At 41.9% G+C, this 14,111-nt stretch overlaps 1 long non-coding RNA gene across 1 annotated transcript; it reads right to left on the bottom strand.

Annotated features, from left to right (window-relative positions):
* Nucleotides 1–1,791: 1,791 nt before the first annotated feature.
* On the bottom strand, nt 1,792–13,850 carry LOC148149173 (uncharacterized). Its single transcript, XR_015758052.1, has 3 exons — nt 13,506–13,850; nt 8,248–8,305; nt 1,792–1,830 (listed from the first exon to the last, which is right to left on the bottom strand). It is a non-coding gene; the product is annotated as an uncharacterized LOC148149173 (long non-coding RNA).
* Nucleotides 13,851–14,111: the final 261 nt, after the last annotated feature.

Raw genomic sequence — 14,111 nt, 5'->3', positions numbered from 1 at the left:
TCCCAAATTTCCTTCATCCTTTGATCTTACCGGAGCAACACGTCCACGCAGATATCACTCCTAGTTCATTCCTGGAACATAAGGATAACAAGGATGCCTACATCAGGCTCCTACTTAATGACTACAGTTCTGCCTTAACACCATAATCCCTAACAAACTCACCTCCCAAAAACTCTGAGACCTAGGTCTCGGGACCCGCATCTGCAACTGAATCCTTGATTTCCTGGCCCATAGACTGCAATTAGTAAGAATAAGCGCAATGCCTCCTCCACAATAATCCCCAATGCCAGTGCCCTGCAAGACTGCGAACTCAGCCCCATACTATACCCCCTTATACACCCACAACTGTGTGGACAAATTCCACCCCAACTCCATTTACAGATTTGCTGACAACAGCACTGTTGTAGGCCGGATCTCAAACAATAAGAGACAGGAGTACAGGAGAAAGATTGCGTGCTTAGTGGCATGGTGTAAAGACAACAATCTCTCCATCAATGTCAGAAAAATGAAGGAGTTGGTCATTGACTTCAGGAAGCAGAGTGGAGGGCACGCCCCTGTCTGCATCAATGGTGCTGTGGTGGGGATAGTCCAGAGCATCAAGTTCCTGGGAGTGACGATCATCAATAATCCGTCCTGGTTCATCTACGTTGACGTGACAGTCAAGAAAGCTCAGCAATGCCTCTACTTCCTCAGGAGCCTAAGGAAACTCCACATGTCCACAAAGACTCAGACCAGAGAAAGCATCATATCTGGATGCATGACAGTGTGATATGGTAACTACTCTTCCCAAGCCCAAAAGAGAGTTATGAACATAGCCCAATCCATCATGCAATCCAGGACGTGGCTTTTTTGCGGAGTCACACTGTGGAGAAACCGTGTAAATGTGGGGACTTTGAGAAAGGATTCAATCTGTGATCTTGAATGTCATTGACGCAGTCATACAGGGGAGAGGCCATTCTGCTGCATTGAATGTGGCAAATTTCTTGATGAAGCGCTTATGCCTGAAATGTCCTTCCCCTCGGATGCTGCCTAGCCTGCTGTGCTTTTCCAGCACCACACTCTCGACTCTGACATCATACAATCTAGCCTTCCATGATTCATCTATATCTCCCGCTAATCAGTAAGGCAATCTACATAATCAAAGACCCCTCCCACCCTGGTTATACTCTCTTCCTCCCTCTCTGGGTAAATTTGTGGGCAATGACTACATACACTACCAACCCCCTACACCACCCCCCAATCAACCAGAATCTCCAAGTCCATTTTGACAAATTGGGTGCCAATTTCCCCCTGTACAATGTGCCTGGGGCCATTGACAGAATCTATGACAGCTGCAGTCGTCCAGGTAAATGACCGTGTGTCAAAGATGACAGCGGTGCCGCGAATCCTGGCAGGTCCTGTCAGTGGCCTGTGGCTAGGGTGAGGATATCATTATCAGGGTACCATAGGGCCAAGGTAATCAGGCAGGTTTGTGCAGATAGTATGAGATACTCACTAGGGCTCAAGGACAGAAACTCTCCAAAGTTGACATTTAGCTGACTTCTGGCAAAATTCAGCCCTTTAACTTTCAAAACAAAAACAGTCACAGGGCATTTTCTGAAGGGATTATTAAAAAGAAATTCTAGGAATACAGAGATGGACAAGAAGGGAACCAACTCATTAAGTTGGATTCCTAATATCTTCTGAATACGGGCAGCCCAAATAAAGAAAATTTTAAACTATGAGGGAATTGCTTCCCAGAAAACAATAAAAGACAGGAGAATACAAAGCCAAGAATAAAATCTTACTTACCATTTCTTCTGTTCATTATGGGGTAATATTGGACTGGTGCTGCATGATGCAAGAGAATAGCAATCAACACATGCTAACAATGTTACTTTATCTAGTACAGTGACTTCAAAGGAAAGGCCTATTCAGGACAAGAAGTGACCACAACATGAAAGCAGAGCTGAAGAAATGCAAAAGCTTTGACCCACTGACATCTTCACTCTGTGATCTCCCAAAAGGTACATGCCGAGAATTAACGTTTGTGATAGTCTGTAACTGAAAAAATCATTGGTGAATGCCTACTGAGTGCTGCTTTGCAACTTGATGTTTATCTTTTTAAATTTATAGTTCTGAAAACTTAAGATGAAGCTTGGATTGTTATTCTTCTGAATAGGCTTTATAATAGTGTCAATGTGAGAAACCACTCCGGCTTCTATCTCTGTGATAAATTCTGTAACATCCTAAGTTCACTTGCTGCTGAAATCCTCATTTGATCTCTCAACATGACTATTCAATTACCCTCCTGGCTGGCCTCTCAGCTTCATCCTGACTTGAGTGCATCAAAAAATTCTATTGCTCCATGTCTATTTACCCTTCAGCCCTATTCTGGCCCCCTGGTCTGACCAGACCTCAATTTAAATATTTTCATTCTTATTTACAAATCTTTCAGTGAGTTCACCTCATAGAGTCTTAGAGTCATCGAGATGTACAGCATGGAAACAGACCCTTCGGTCCAACCCGTCCATGCCGACCAGATATCCCAACCCAATCTAGTCCCACCTGCCAGCACCCGACCCATATCTCTCCAAAACCTTCCCATTCATATACCCATCCAAATGCCTCTTAAATGTTGTAATTGTACCAGCCTCCACCACATCCGCTGGCAGCTCAGTCCATACACGTACCACCCTCTGCGTGAAAAGGTTGCCCCTTAGGTCTCTTTTATATCTTTCCTCTCTCACCCTAAACTATGCCCTCTAGTTCTGGACTCCCCAACCCCAGGGAAAAGACTTTGCCTATTTATCCTATCTATGCCCCTCATAATTTTGTAAACCTCTATCAGGTCACCCCTCAGCCTCCGACGCTCCAGGGAAAACAGCCCCAGCTTGTTCAGCCTCTCCCTGTAGCTCAGATCCTCCAACCCTGGCAACATCCTTGTAAATCTTTTCTGAACCCTTTCAGGTTTCACAACATCTTTCCGATAGGAAAGAGACCAGAATTGCACACAATATTCCAACAGTGGCCTAACTAATGTCCTGTACAGCCGCAACATGACCTCCCAACTCCTGTACTCAATACTCTGACCAATAAAGGAAAGCATACCAAACGCCTTCTTCACTATCCTATCTACCTGCGATTCCACGTTCAAGGAGCTATGAACCAGTACTCCAAGCTCTCTTTGTTCAGCAACACTCCTTAGGACCTTACCATTAAGTGTATAAATCCTGCTAAGATTTGCTTTCCTAAAATGCAGCACCTCACATTTATCTGAATTCAACTCCATCTGCCACTTCTCAGCCCATTGGCCCATCTGGTCTAGATCCTGTTGTAATCTGAGGTAACCCTCTTTGCTGTCCATTACACCTCCAATTTTGGTGTCATCTGCAAACTTACTATATACCTCTGATGCTCGCATCCAAATCATTTATGTAAATGACAAAAAGTAGAGGACCCAGCACCGATCCTCCACTGGTCACAGGCCTCCAGTCTGAAAAACAACCCTCTACAACCACCCTTTGAGCCAGTTCTGTATCCAAGTGGTTAGTTCTCCCTGAATTCCATGAGATCTAACCTTGCTAATCAGTCTCCCATGGGGAACCCTGTCGAACGCCTTACTGAAGTCCATATAGATCACATCTACTGCACTGCCCTCATCAATCTTCTTTGTTACTTCTTCAAAAAACTCAATCAAGTTTGTGAGACATGATTTCCCACGCACAAAGCCATGTTGACTATCCTTAATCAGTCCTTGCCTTTCCAAATACATGTACATCCTGTCCCTCAGGTATCCTTCCAACAATTTGCCCACCACCAATGTCATGCCCACTAGTCTATAGTTCCCTGGCTTGTCTTTACTGCCCTTCTTAAACAGTGGCAACATGTTTGCCAACCTCCAGTCTTCCGGCACCTCACCTGTGACTATCGATGATACAAATATCTCAGCAAGAGGCCCAGCAATCACTTCTCTAGCTTCCCACAGAGTTCTCGGGTATACCTGATCAGGTCCTGGGGATTTATCCACCTTTAACCGTTTCAAGGCATCCAGCACTTCCTCCTCTGTAATCTGGGCATTTTGAGATGTCACCATCTATTTCCCTACAGTTCATATCTTCCATATCCTTTTCCACAGTAAATACTGATGCAAAATATTCATTTAGTATCTCCCCCATTTTCTCTGGCTCCACACAGAGGCCGCCTTGCTGATCTTTGAGGGGCCCTATTCTCTCCCTAGCTTGTCCTTAATATCTTTGTAAAAGCCCTTTGGATTCTCCTTAATTGTATTTGCCAAAGCTATACCATGTCCCCGTTTTGCCCTCCTGATTTCCCTCTTAAGTATACTCCTACTTTCTTTATACTCTTCTAAGGATTCACTCGATCTCTCCTGTCTATACCTGACATATGCTTCCTTCTTTTTTTTAACCAAACCCTCAATTTCTTTAGTCATCCAGCATTCCCTAAACCTACCAGCCTTCTCTTTCACCCTGACAGGAATATACTTTCTCTGGATTCTCGTTATCTCATTTCTGAAGGCTTCCCATTTTCCAGCTGTCCGTTTACCTGTGAAACATCTGTCTCCAGTCAGCTTTCGAAAGTTCTTGCCTAATTTCATCAAAATTGGCCTTTCTCCAATTTAGAACTTCAACTTTTAGATCTGGTCTATCCTTTTCGATCACTATTTTTAAATGAATAGCATTATGGTCATCTATGTTCTTTCATTTTTTTTCTATTCCAACAAACCTTTGAGATCTCTGTACCCCTCCAATTCTGACCTCTTTCATGTCCCAGATTCTCATCCGACCAAAATATCCTCAGCTTTGTAAATCTGAAGCTCTGTGATTACTTGCCAAAATCTCTTTGCCCCTCCCTCTCTCTCTCGCTCTCTTCTCCTATAAGACTCACATTTCATTATCTGGTGCATGTGGCACCAAGTTTTGCTTGATAAATCTCCTGCGAAATAGTTTGACTATTTTATAAGTGTTGGTTATTAATGCAGGTTATGATGTCCCTATGAAGTTCTACAAATTTTACTTCTACTGAAGGCAGTGAAGACATACGATGGACTGCCAACACTATCCAACTGTTCTTCGCTATCTCAAAAATCCCGCTGATATTTCTGACAATGGAGTTGGAAACTTCTAAGGGTTGGCTGCCGACAAAAGTCATTCCTCTTCCCAAGCAGAACTTAAACTCTGAGTGACTTTGGGCCATATTTAGACAGCTACCACAAGGAGAAAGTACAAACATTGATCTTAAAATGGCAGGCAAAGCTCGTAGCTAAATCACAACTTTGTTCCCGAGCCTTGCTGTGAGCAAAATGACAGTGTGTGGCAATTGGTAGTGTTATAATTAAACTCTCTTAAACTCCAGCTCTTCAGCTTTATCTACATTGAAGATAGTATTTTGGTGAATTCACCCTCTCTCTACCATTTCTAATAGTTCCAGTTAACTTGGACATTGTTTTAACTGCTGGCTAAGTACAGACCAGATCAGTTTAAGTTTTTAAATAATGACATTAAACACAGTACTGCATTAAATCTTATCCCATTGAGTCTTGATAACATCAGTTCCAATTCCCATCTATTAATAGGGTGATCAGGTGACTTACGGCTTCATCTCTCATTTTAACGCCAGGTTAAGGGAGTGAAAATAGGCTTCATTAAGTGAGAGGGCTTGTGCATGCTAACCCAGTGTTTTCAGCTTTTTGATACACATCCCAAATAAAATGAGTGGCAAATACTAATACAATGTGGGAATGTGTAGAGTCACAGAGTCATACATCACAGAAACAGACACTTCAGTCCAACACATCCGTGCTGACCAAGTTTCCCAAATCAAACTAGCCTCACTTGCCTGTGTTTGGTCTATATCCATTCAAACCTTTCCTAATTATGTAACTGTCCAAAAATCTTTAAAATGTTGTAACTGTATCTGCACCTACCACTTCCTCTGGCAGTTAATTCCACATGTAAACATCCTCTGTTTGGAAAAGTTGTTCCTGAGCTCCATTTTACATCTTACATGTCTCGCCTTAAAAATATGCCCCCTAGTTTTGAACTCACCCACCATTGGGAGAAGGCATTTGCTAATCACCTTATCTATGTCCGTCATGATGTTATAAGCCTTGATAAAATCACCCCTCAAACTCCTACACTCCAGTGAAAAAATGTTCCAGCCTATCTAGCCTCTCCTTATAGCTCAAACTGTCCAGTCCCGGCAACATCTGGTAAATCTTTTCTGAACCCTATCCAGTTTAATAATATCCTTTCTCCAAAGGGACTTTGAATTGAAAGCTATGTTAAAATCTTGGTAAACATCGTCAAGTAATTTCACTCTCATAGTATTGAAAAGGAGTAGATTCAGCAATATGAGACAGAATTGCAGAAGGGTACATTCAAAATTGTCAATGATCTGTTTTGAAATAAACATTGTACTTTCCTCAATGCATGAAATAATTGTGGAGATTGAATGTTGTGATATCTGAACATGTACATTGGTCGATTTTAATAGAACCATCATCAAAATCAAAAAGTGGCATATCCAAAATGGAAGCTTATTATTTTTAATTAATTATCATTCAATATATTCATTTTAATAGGATTTATTAATACAATTAGAGACTTAGTTTGGACAAAGGCAAGTGTTACCCGAAATGTTTCCATAAGGAAAAGAAATTTTAAAACTGAATAAATCCCAGAAATCTCTCTCCTCTTCCCAATGGTCCATAATTTTCTTGTCTCCTAAATGCAGTTGATGTGTGCTTCTTCAATCTCTGGAAGACATTCAGTACTTCCCCTACATGACCAATTGTCAGAAATGTGCCCAGTCAATAGGAAGTTGCATCATTACAGCTGAAACAGGCAGTACCCTCTTCTCATGTTCTCATATGCCCACTTCCTGACATTAATCACTAAGACAAAAATGGAGACATCTTTCTCTTAGAATTAGTTTATTAACTAGTCAGCCTTACAGTATTTCTACATACCATTCCCTCCTGTACTCTCTTTATATCATAGAATCATAAAACACCTACAGTGTGGAAACAGGCCATTTGGCCCAACAATACCAACCTGCCAAAGAATATCCCACCCAAACCCATTCCCCATGCCTAATGCACTTAACCTGCATATCCCTAAACACTATGGGCAATTTAACACAGCCAGTTCACCTAACCCGCACATCTTTGGACTGTGGGAGGAAATCTGCACAGATGTGGAGAGAGTGTACAAATTCCACACACACACAGTCACCTGAATGTGGAATCAAAACCAGGTCCCTAGCACTGTGAGACAGCAATGTTAACCACTGAGCCACCATGCTACTTTAACTCAGTTTTTTTTATTGAACCCATGCTCAATCACCCCAAATTACAAGCACTTCCCACCATGGGTAGTATAATGATAACAAAAATGAGGGAAGGGTAGGGAAGCAAGGGAGGGAACTAACTCAAATGGAAACTGAAAGAACTGCAGATGCTGTAAATCAACCTTTTAAAAGAACTCTGTTTTCTATCCAAAGATGCTGCCAGACCTGCTGAGCTTTTCCGTGATTTCTGCTTTTGTTAAATCAAAATGGAGTTGGTGGTACCCAGCTCTTGATAAAGGCTTTGAGGGTGTTGATAGAGAGGACATGCTCCCTTCTCCAAGGTCTCGTGAGTATGAACATAGTCACAGAAGAAAGGCAGGCGGTCAGAACTAATGACCCCTCCACAGCCCGTTGTCTGTACCTCTTGCTGATACTGTTGCCTGGCCCAGGAGCAGGCCCACAAGGAGATACAGTCTTACAGCGTGGAAACAGATTCTTCGGTCCAATCAGTCCATGCTGACCACAATCCCAAATTAAACTAATCACATCTACCTGCGTTTGGCACATATCCCTCCAGCCTGTCTGCCTTACCCTCAGCTGACCCAGTCAATTCAGGAATTAATTAACTCCAGTCACCTGCTTAACCACTTGCTGCATTAACAGTCATTGGACAGCAATCGGGAATGGCTATCCTTACTCAATTTTGACATCCTCCTTCTCCCAGGGCTCTTTGTAGCACTGCCCTAGTTCAAGATCCACCAGATTAGCAGAGTGGAGATTGAACAGAGGACTGTTTCATTTGGTTCCACATTTTTCCCTGCTTTTAGCTTTTATACTGTGAGGATAGCATCTAATCAGCAAGTGCTGCCCCTTGCTGTGCAAGCTATCTCCAACAACATTAATGAAATATGCAAAACTGCTTGCAAAAGCAGCATTCTCTTATGAAGAAAAACTTACCCACGTTGCTGGATACTTCTCTTGATTTATCCGGCTGTGGTGCACAAGCTTCTTTCACCTAGATGAAACCAGATTTAAAAAATGAACCCACAGCCATCCAGCTCCTTTGTTCCGATCAGGCCAGATAGTGACATGGATGACTTGCAAAGTTATGTACTTGGATTTCTCTGAATTCCTAGCTCAGAATTTGAACTCTGCGTGAATAAATCAAAAATCTGAAATGTCGTGGAAATGTTTATTACTCCATATTTTAATTTATTCTCGAGGGATTTTAAAATGATTTCTACATATTTAGATTATCTTATTGTGAAAAAAAAATCCAGTTTCTCCACAAGAATGGTGCTCCTTCCTGTCTGCAAACTGACCCCGAGTTAACAGACAAATAGAACACATGGCTGCCATCGACAATATAAGGCAGCCTTAAGGGCTAAATCCATCAAGATGATTATTTCAGAATCTGTTTGAAGAAGGGGAGCTGATCTGTTAGCAGAGGAGGGGCCCTGCTGTTATTAGAACATCATTCACCTTGGCAGGATTGTAACCATTGGTCTGACTGCATCCAGATGTCCTTGCCTCTGCCTAGTTAACTCATTAGGGAGATTTAAACAATCCTTGGATAAGCACATGGATGATGATGGGATAGTGTAGGGGAACGAGCTGAGAATAGTTCACAGGTTGGCGCAACATTGAGGGCTGAGGGGCCTGTTCTGAGCTGTATTGTTCTATGTTCTAATGCCATGGTCTCTTGATCATGGATTCACTTGACCTTAAGACCACCCCTCTGGTCCACAGTTCCATTTCATTCTTTGCCTCATCCGACATTTTAGCGAACTCATTTAACCAGCCCCTATCACCCACCCTGGCACTGGAGTATACTGGCACTAAATGTTGCTCAAAAGAGATTGTCTAAGCTGATACTTGGGATGAAGGTGTTAATTTAACAAGAATGGTTTAACAGGTTAGGCCTTTATTCCATTAGAATTTACAGAGGATCATAGGAACAGGAGTAGGCCATCAGGATCCGCCAGCCTGATCCGCCATTCAATGAGATCATGCCTGATCTCTGGCCTAATTCCATATACCTGCCTTGAGCCCATATCCCTCAATACCATCAATACATAAACATTTATCTTTCACAGTTTTAAAATAAATACTGATCCAGCATCCAGTGTCATGAGTGGAAAAGAGTTCAAAACCTCTACTATCCTTTATGTGGTGGAAGTGCTTCCTAAAATCTCTCCAGAACGGTCTGGCCCTAATTCTCAGACTATGCTCCCAGTTCTAGAATCCTCAACCAGTGGAAATAGTTTATTTTATCTACCCCGCCTCATCCTGAAGATTTCAATCACCCCTTAACCTTCAATTTTCTAAAGAACAATTTGGAAAGCCAAGAGTGATCTTACTGAAATACACAAGATTCTGAGGGAATTGAACAATGTGTAACTGGTGAGAAGATGTTTCAACTAGTGGTGGAAATCTCAAACTGAAGGACATAGACATAGAATAAGGAGACAGTCATCTAAAACTGAGATGTAATGAAATTTTTCTCTCAGATGGTAGTGAGTGTCTGGAATTCTCTACGCGAGAGAATTGTGCAGGCGAGATCACTGGTAGTATTTAAAGAGGAGGTAGGTTGGTCTTTAAAATTTCAGGATAACTATGATGAGCTGGCACAATACAGGAGCTGATACCTAGCTCAGCTCACTCAAGTTCTTGTTGATGGGCGGGGCAGGTTTCTTGAGTTCTAATCATGCTTTTGTTTGCACTCATCGCTTTCCCTGCATTGTTAGTGTTTTACAGTCTGACACAAGGCCATCAACCTGATGCTGTTCAGGCCTGCTGAGGTTTTCCAGAATTTCTGCCCTTATTTTCGATTTTCAGCATACTTAGCAATTCGTTTTTGTGGCTGCACCTTACTCACGATGAGTGGCAAAAATTAGCTGCTGCAGAATCTGACCTTAAGTAACCTCACTTAGCCGGGGAATGTCCCACAGAGTTTAACTGGAGGCAAAATGCTTGATGACAGCAATGTATTGACAATTCAGCATTTCTGCTGGTTGTGTGATATTGGGCTTGTGTGAAGTGAACTCAGCCACACAGTTGAACTTTTTGAGATGGATGATATTCTCAGTTTATGACATGTCTACTCATGAGCTGAAGGAGAATAAATGCAGTGTTGTAATGAAATCTGCTGTGCTGATTTTTGTACAATCAATTTTCTAATCTAATAAAATTAATTCATAGATTTTAACCCTGACTGGCATTATGTGATGACTCTTCTGTTACCTAACAACTAGGGGAACAGGAAAGAATGTGCTCATATTGTTTCCAGTGTGTAAATGATGGTAATAAGTCTATACCCATCATTATTACCAATTCTTGTGCAAATAACGTCACATGTCTAACTTGTAGAAGTGAAGTTTACCCCCTGAAATAATCACAGCAGAAATACTCGGAGATCCTCAAGGTTTGTAAAACTACATTAGCATTTTTGAAGGTTTGTGCCCTGATTTTTGACTTGGTGGATGTACAATCGTCTGACTTGAGATGAACCTGAATATGAATCAATCATACAATTACCATAATCTTTCTCGATGCTTTGAAATTAGGTAGGAGAGGTTGTATGTTAGTCATAAACGCACAGCCTGGGATAAATTTTCCTTGTTTGATGGTGTAAAGAGAATGAGATCCATTGACATATTTGTTGGGAGGGATATAAGAATGGCTCTATTGCTCAGAGACATTATTGCCCCATTTAGTTTAAATACTCTCTCTCTCTCTCTCATATATATATGAGATGACCAAGTTCACATGCTCTGTGTGATGTTTTACAGGACAATGGGGAAGCTATCCTCTATGAGTTGGTTAATAGCTATCTCTCAATCAGCATCATTAAAACAAATTTTCTTGTCATTAACGCAATACTGTCTGTGGGAGCTTGCTTTGTACAAGCTGGCTGCTCCATTTCTGCATTACATTGTTTGGTTACACATCAAAAGTTCTTCATTACTGTAAAGCCCTTTCAGATGTCCTGAGGTAGTGGAAGGTGTTCTACAGATTCATAGAATCCCTACAGTATAGAAACCGGCCCTTCAGCCCAACAAGTCTACACTGACCCTCAAAAGATTAATCCACTCAGATCCATTTCCCTACTATTCTGCATTTTCCCCAGACTAATGCACCTTACCTACACATCCCTGAACACTGTGGACAATTTAGCATGACCAATTCACTTAACCGGCATATCTTTGGATTGTGGGAGGAAACTGGAGCACCTGGAGGAAACCCATGTAGACAATGGGAAGATTGTGCAAACTCCATACAGGCAGTTACCCGAGGTTGGAATTGAACCAGGTCCCTGGCGCTGTGAGGCAACAGGTGAGATGCAACCCTTTATTTTCTTTCCTATCTCAAAACCCCTTGGCCTCCCTACTCCAGTATTGTAATGAACATGATTTTCCACAAGTACAGCTTCCCACAGAAATTCAGTGAGCCTTTGAAATGGATTTTCATGAAAGCATTGCGGAGTACGGCAGAAAGAACGTTCAAAGAACTTTTCTTTGGGAGGCTGAAGAAATGTTTATGCCACAGTCTTTGCACCATTGCAGTGTGACTTTCACTTGGCTTCAATGCACATCTCTATTGAAAATTAAAGGAGTTAAGTTTTCAAATAGCAGGTCACATCTTGTAGTTGACATGAGGATTCTTGAAGGAGGCAATCATATACCACTCTGGCTTCAAACCAGAACTGCAGGACTGAAGATTAGATTTCAGAACATTCAGAATGAAGGAGGCTTGCTGGACTGATAACAATAACTCCACTTTCTCTCCTCAGGTGCTGTCAGACCTGCTGAGCTTCTCTAGAAATTTCTGTTTTTGTGTCCGTTTACTTGGTTTTGCCCATATCTCTTAATACCTTTGCTTGACAACATGTACCCATCTCAGGTATAAAATTAACAAGTTCACCAACAGAGAACATAGAACATTACAGTGCAGTACAGGCCCTTCGGCCCTCGATGTTGCACTGACCTGTCATACCAATCTGAAGCCCATCTAACCTACACTATTCCATTTAGTCCATATGCTTGTCCAATGACGACTTAAATGTACTTAAAGTTGACAAATTTACTACCATTGCAGGCAAAGCATTCCATACCCTTACTACTTTCTGAGTAAAGAAACTACCTCTGACATCTATCCAATATCTATCACCCCTCAATTTAAAGCTATGTCCCCTCGTGCTTGCTGTCCCCATTCTTGGAAAAAGGCTCTCCCTGTCCACCCTATCTAACCTTCTGATTATCTTATATGTCTCTATTTAGTCACCTCTCAACCTTCTTCTCTCCAACGAAAACAGCCTCAAGTCCCTCAGCCTTTCCTCGTAAGACCTTCACTCCATACCAGGCAACATCCTCGTAAATCTCCTCTGCACCCTTTCCAATGCTTCCACATTCTTCTTATAATGCGGTGACCAGACCTGTACATAATACTCCAAGTGTGGCCGCACCAGAGTTTTGTACAGCTGCAGCATAACCTCATGGTTCTGGAACTCAATCTCTCTATTAGTAAAAGCTAAAACACTGTATGCCTTCTTAACAACCCTGTCAACCTGAGTGGCAACTTTCAAAGATCTGTGTACATGGACACCGAGATCTCTCTGCTCATCTACACTACCAAGAATCTTACCATTAGCCCAGTACTTTGCATTCCGGTTACTCCGACCAAAGTGAATCACCTCACACTTGTCCGCATTAAACTCCATTTGCCACCTCTCAGCCCTGCTCTGCAGATGGGGCTATTCTCCTGAGAGCAGATTGTTAATGGCAGGTCAATGGTAGAAGTATTCAAAGTCATGCTGGACTTTGATTGTGCATGAAGAAACAAGAAGGTTGATTGGTGGAATCGAATGAAGAGATGTCAGAAGAGAGGAGAGGTGATGGCCTGTGGTAATATTGTCTGACTTTATACCCAGAGACCCAGGTAATGTTTTAGGAATCTGGCCATGGCAGATGGTGAAATGTGAATTCATTAGAATTCTGGAAGTGAGATTCTAATGAGGACCATGATACCATTATTGATTATTATGGAAAAAAAAACCATCTGCTTCATGAATGAGAAGAGAAAGCTCTTGCTCTTACCTGGTCTGACCTATATCTGGTTCCAGATCCACCCCAATGTGGTTTTCTTTTTCCTTTTCTCATTCTTCTTCTCTCTTTTTGTAAGTTTCTTTTAGTATTTCTTTTAAAAAAAGACCTTACCTTGTGGAGAGAGCACCTGAGGGCCAGAGTGAAGCAGGCTAGCGGCCTGGAGCAGAACTGGGACGGTTGTTGTCTGAGGATCAGTGCAGTCGGTGACTTGCAAGCCCTGGTCAGACCACATTTGGAAGTTATCAGCATTGATTTACTGCAGGCCCTTTATAGAAAGACTGGAATGTTTCTCATTTTTCTAACTTATACTATGTATAACTGAACTGTAATGTAACATATTTTCTTTAGTTCTCTATTTTTGTATCTACGATTTGTACCTAAGATGGCACCCTGTGTGGCAACATTGTAAACCTTTTACTTTGAGACTTGAGTATACATGATAATAAACCTAAACCTAGCCCCTTAATTGCTTTCTGCGATGCAGGCAGGGACGGGCAATAAACTTTGGCCTTGCCAGTGACGCCCACATGGTCTGAATGAATAAAAAAAACAAATTTGAAGCAAAGAGCATGCATATGCTCCAGTTAGGTCAAAGGGCATGTTTCTGTGCTGTTAATATTAGTAAAGCTCTGGGCACTGAGGCATGTGGTGAACTACCGAGTTAAGGCACTTAAGCTATAAATTCACAGAGAAGAAGTCGAGACTCTAGTTTCACAA

This window comes from Chiloscyllium plagiosum, unplaced genomic scaffold, assembly GCF_037043375.1.
Source record: "Chiloscyllium plagiosum isolate Xiang-an unplaced genomic scaffold, Cpla_swu_hap1 HiC_scaffold_9, whole genome shotgun sequence".
Lineage (NCBI taxonomy): Eukaryota > Metazoa > Chordata > Chondrichthyes > Orectolobiformes > Hemiscylliidae > Chiloscyllium > Chiloscyllium plagiosum.
Note: the sequence above shows the minus strand (reverse complement) of the source record. Positions and strands in the feature narration are given on the sequence as shown.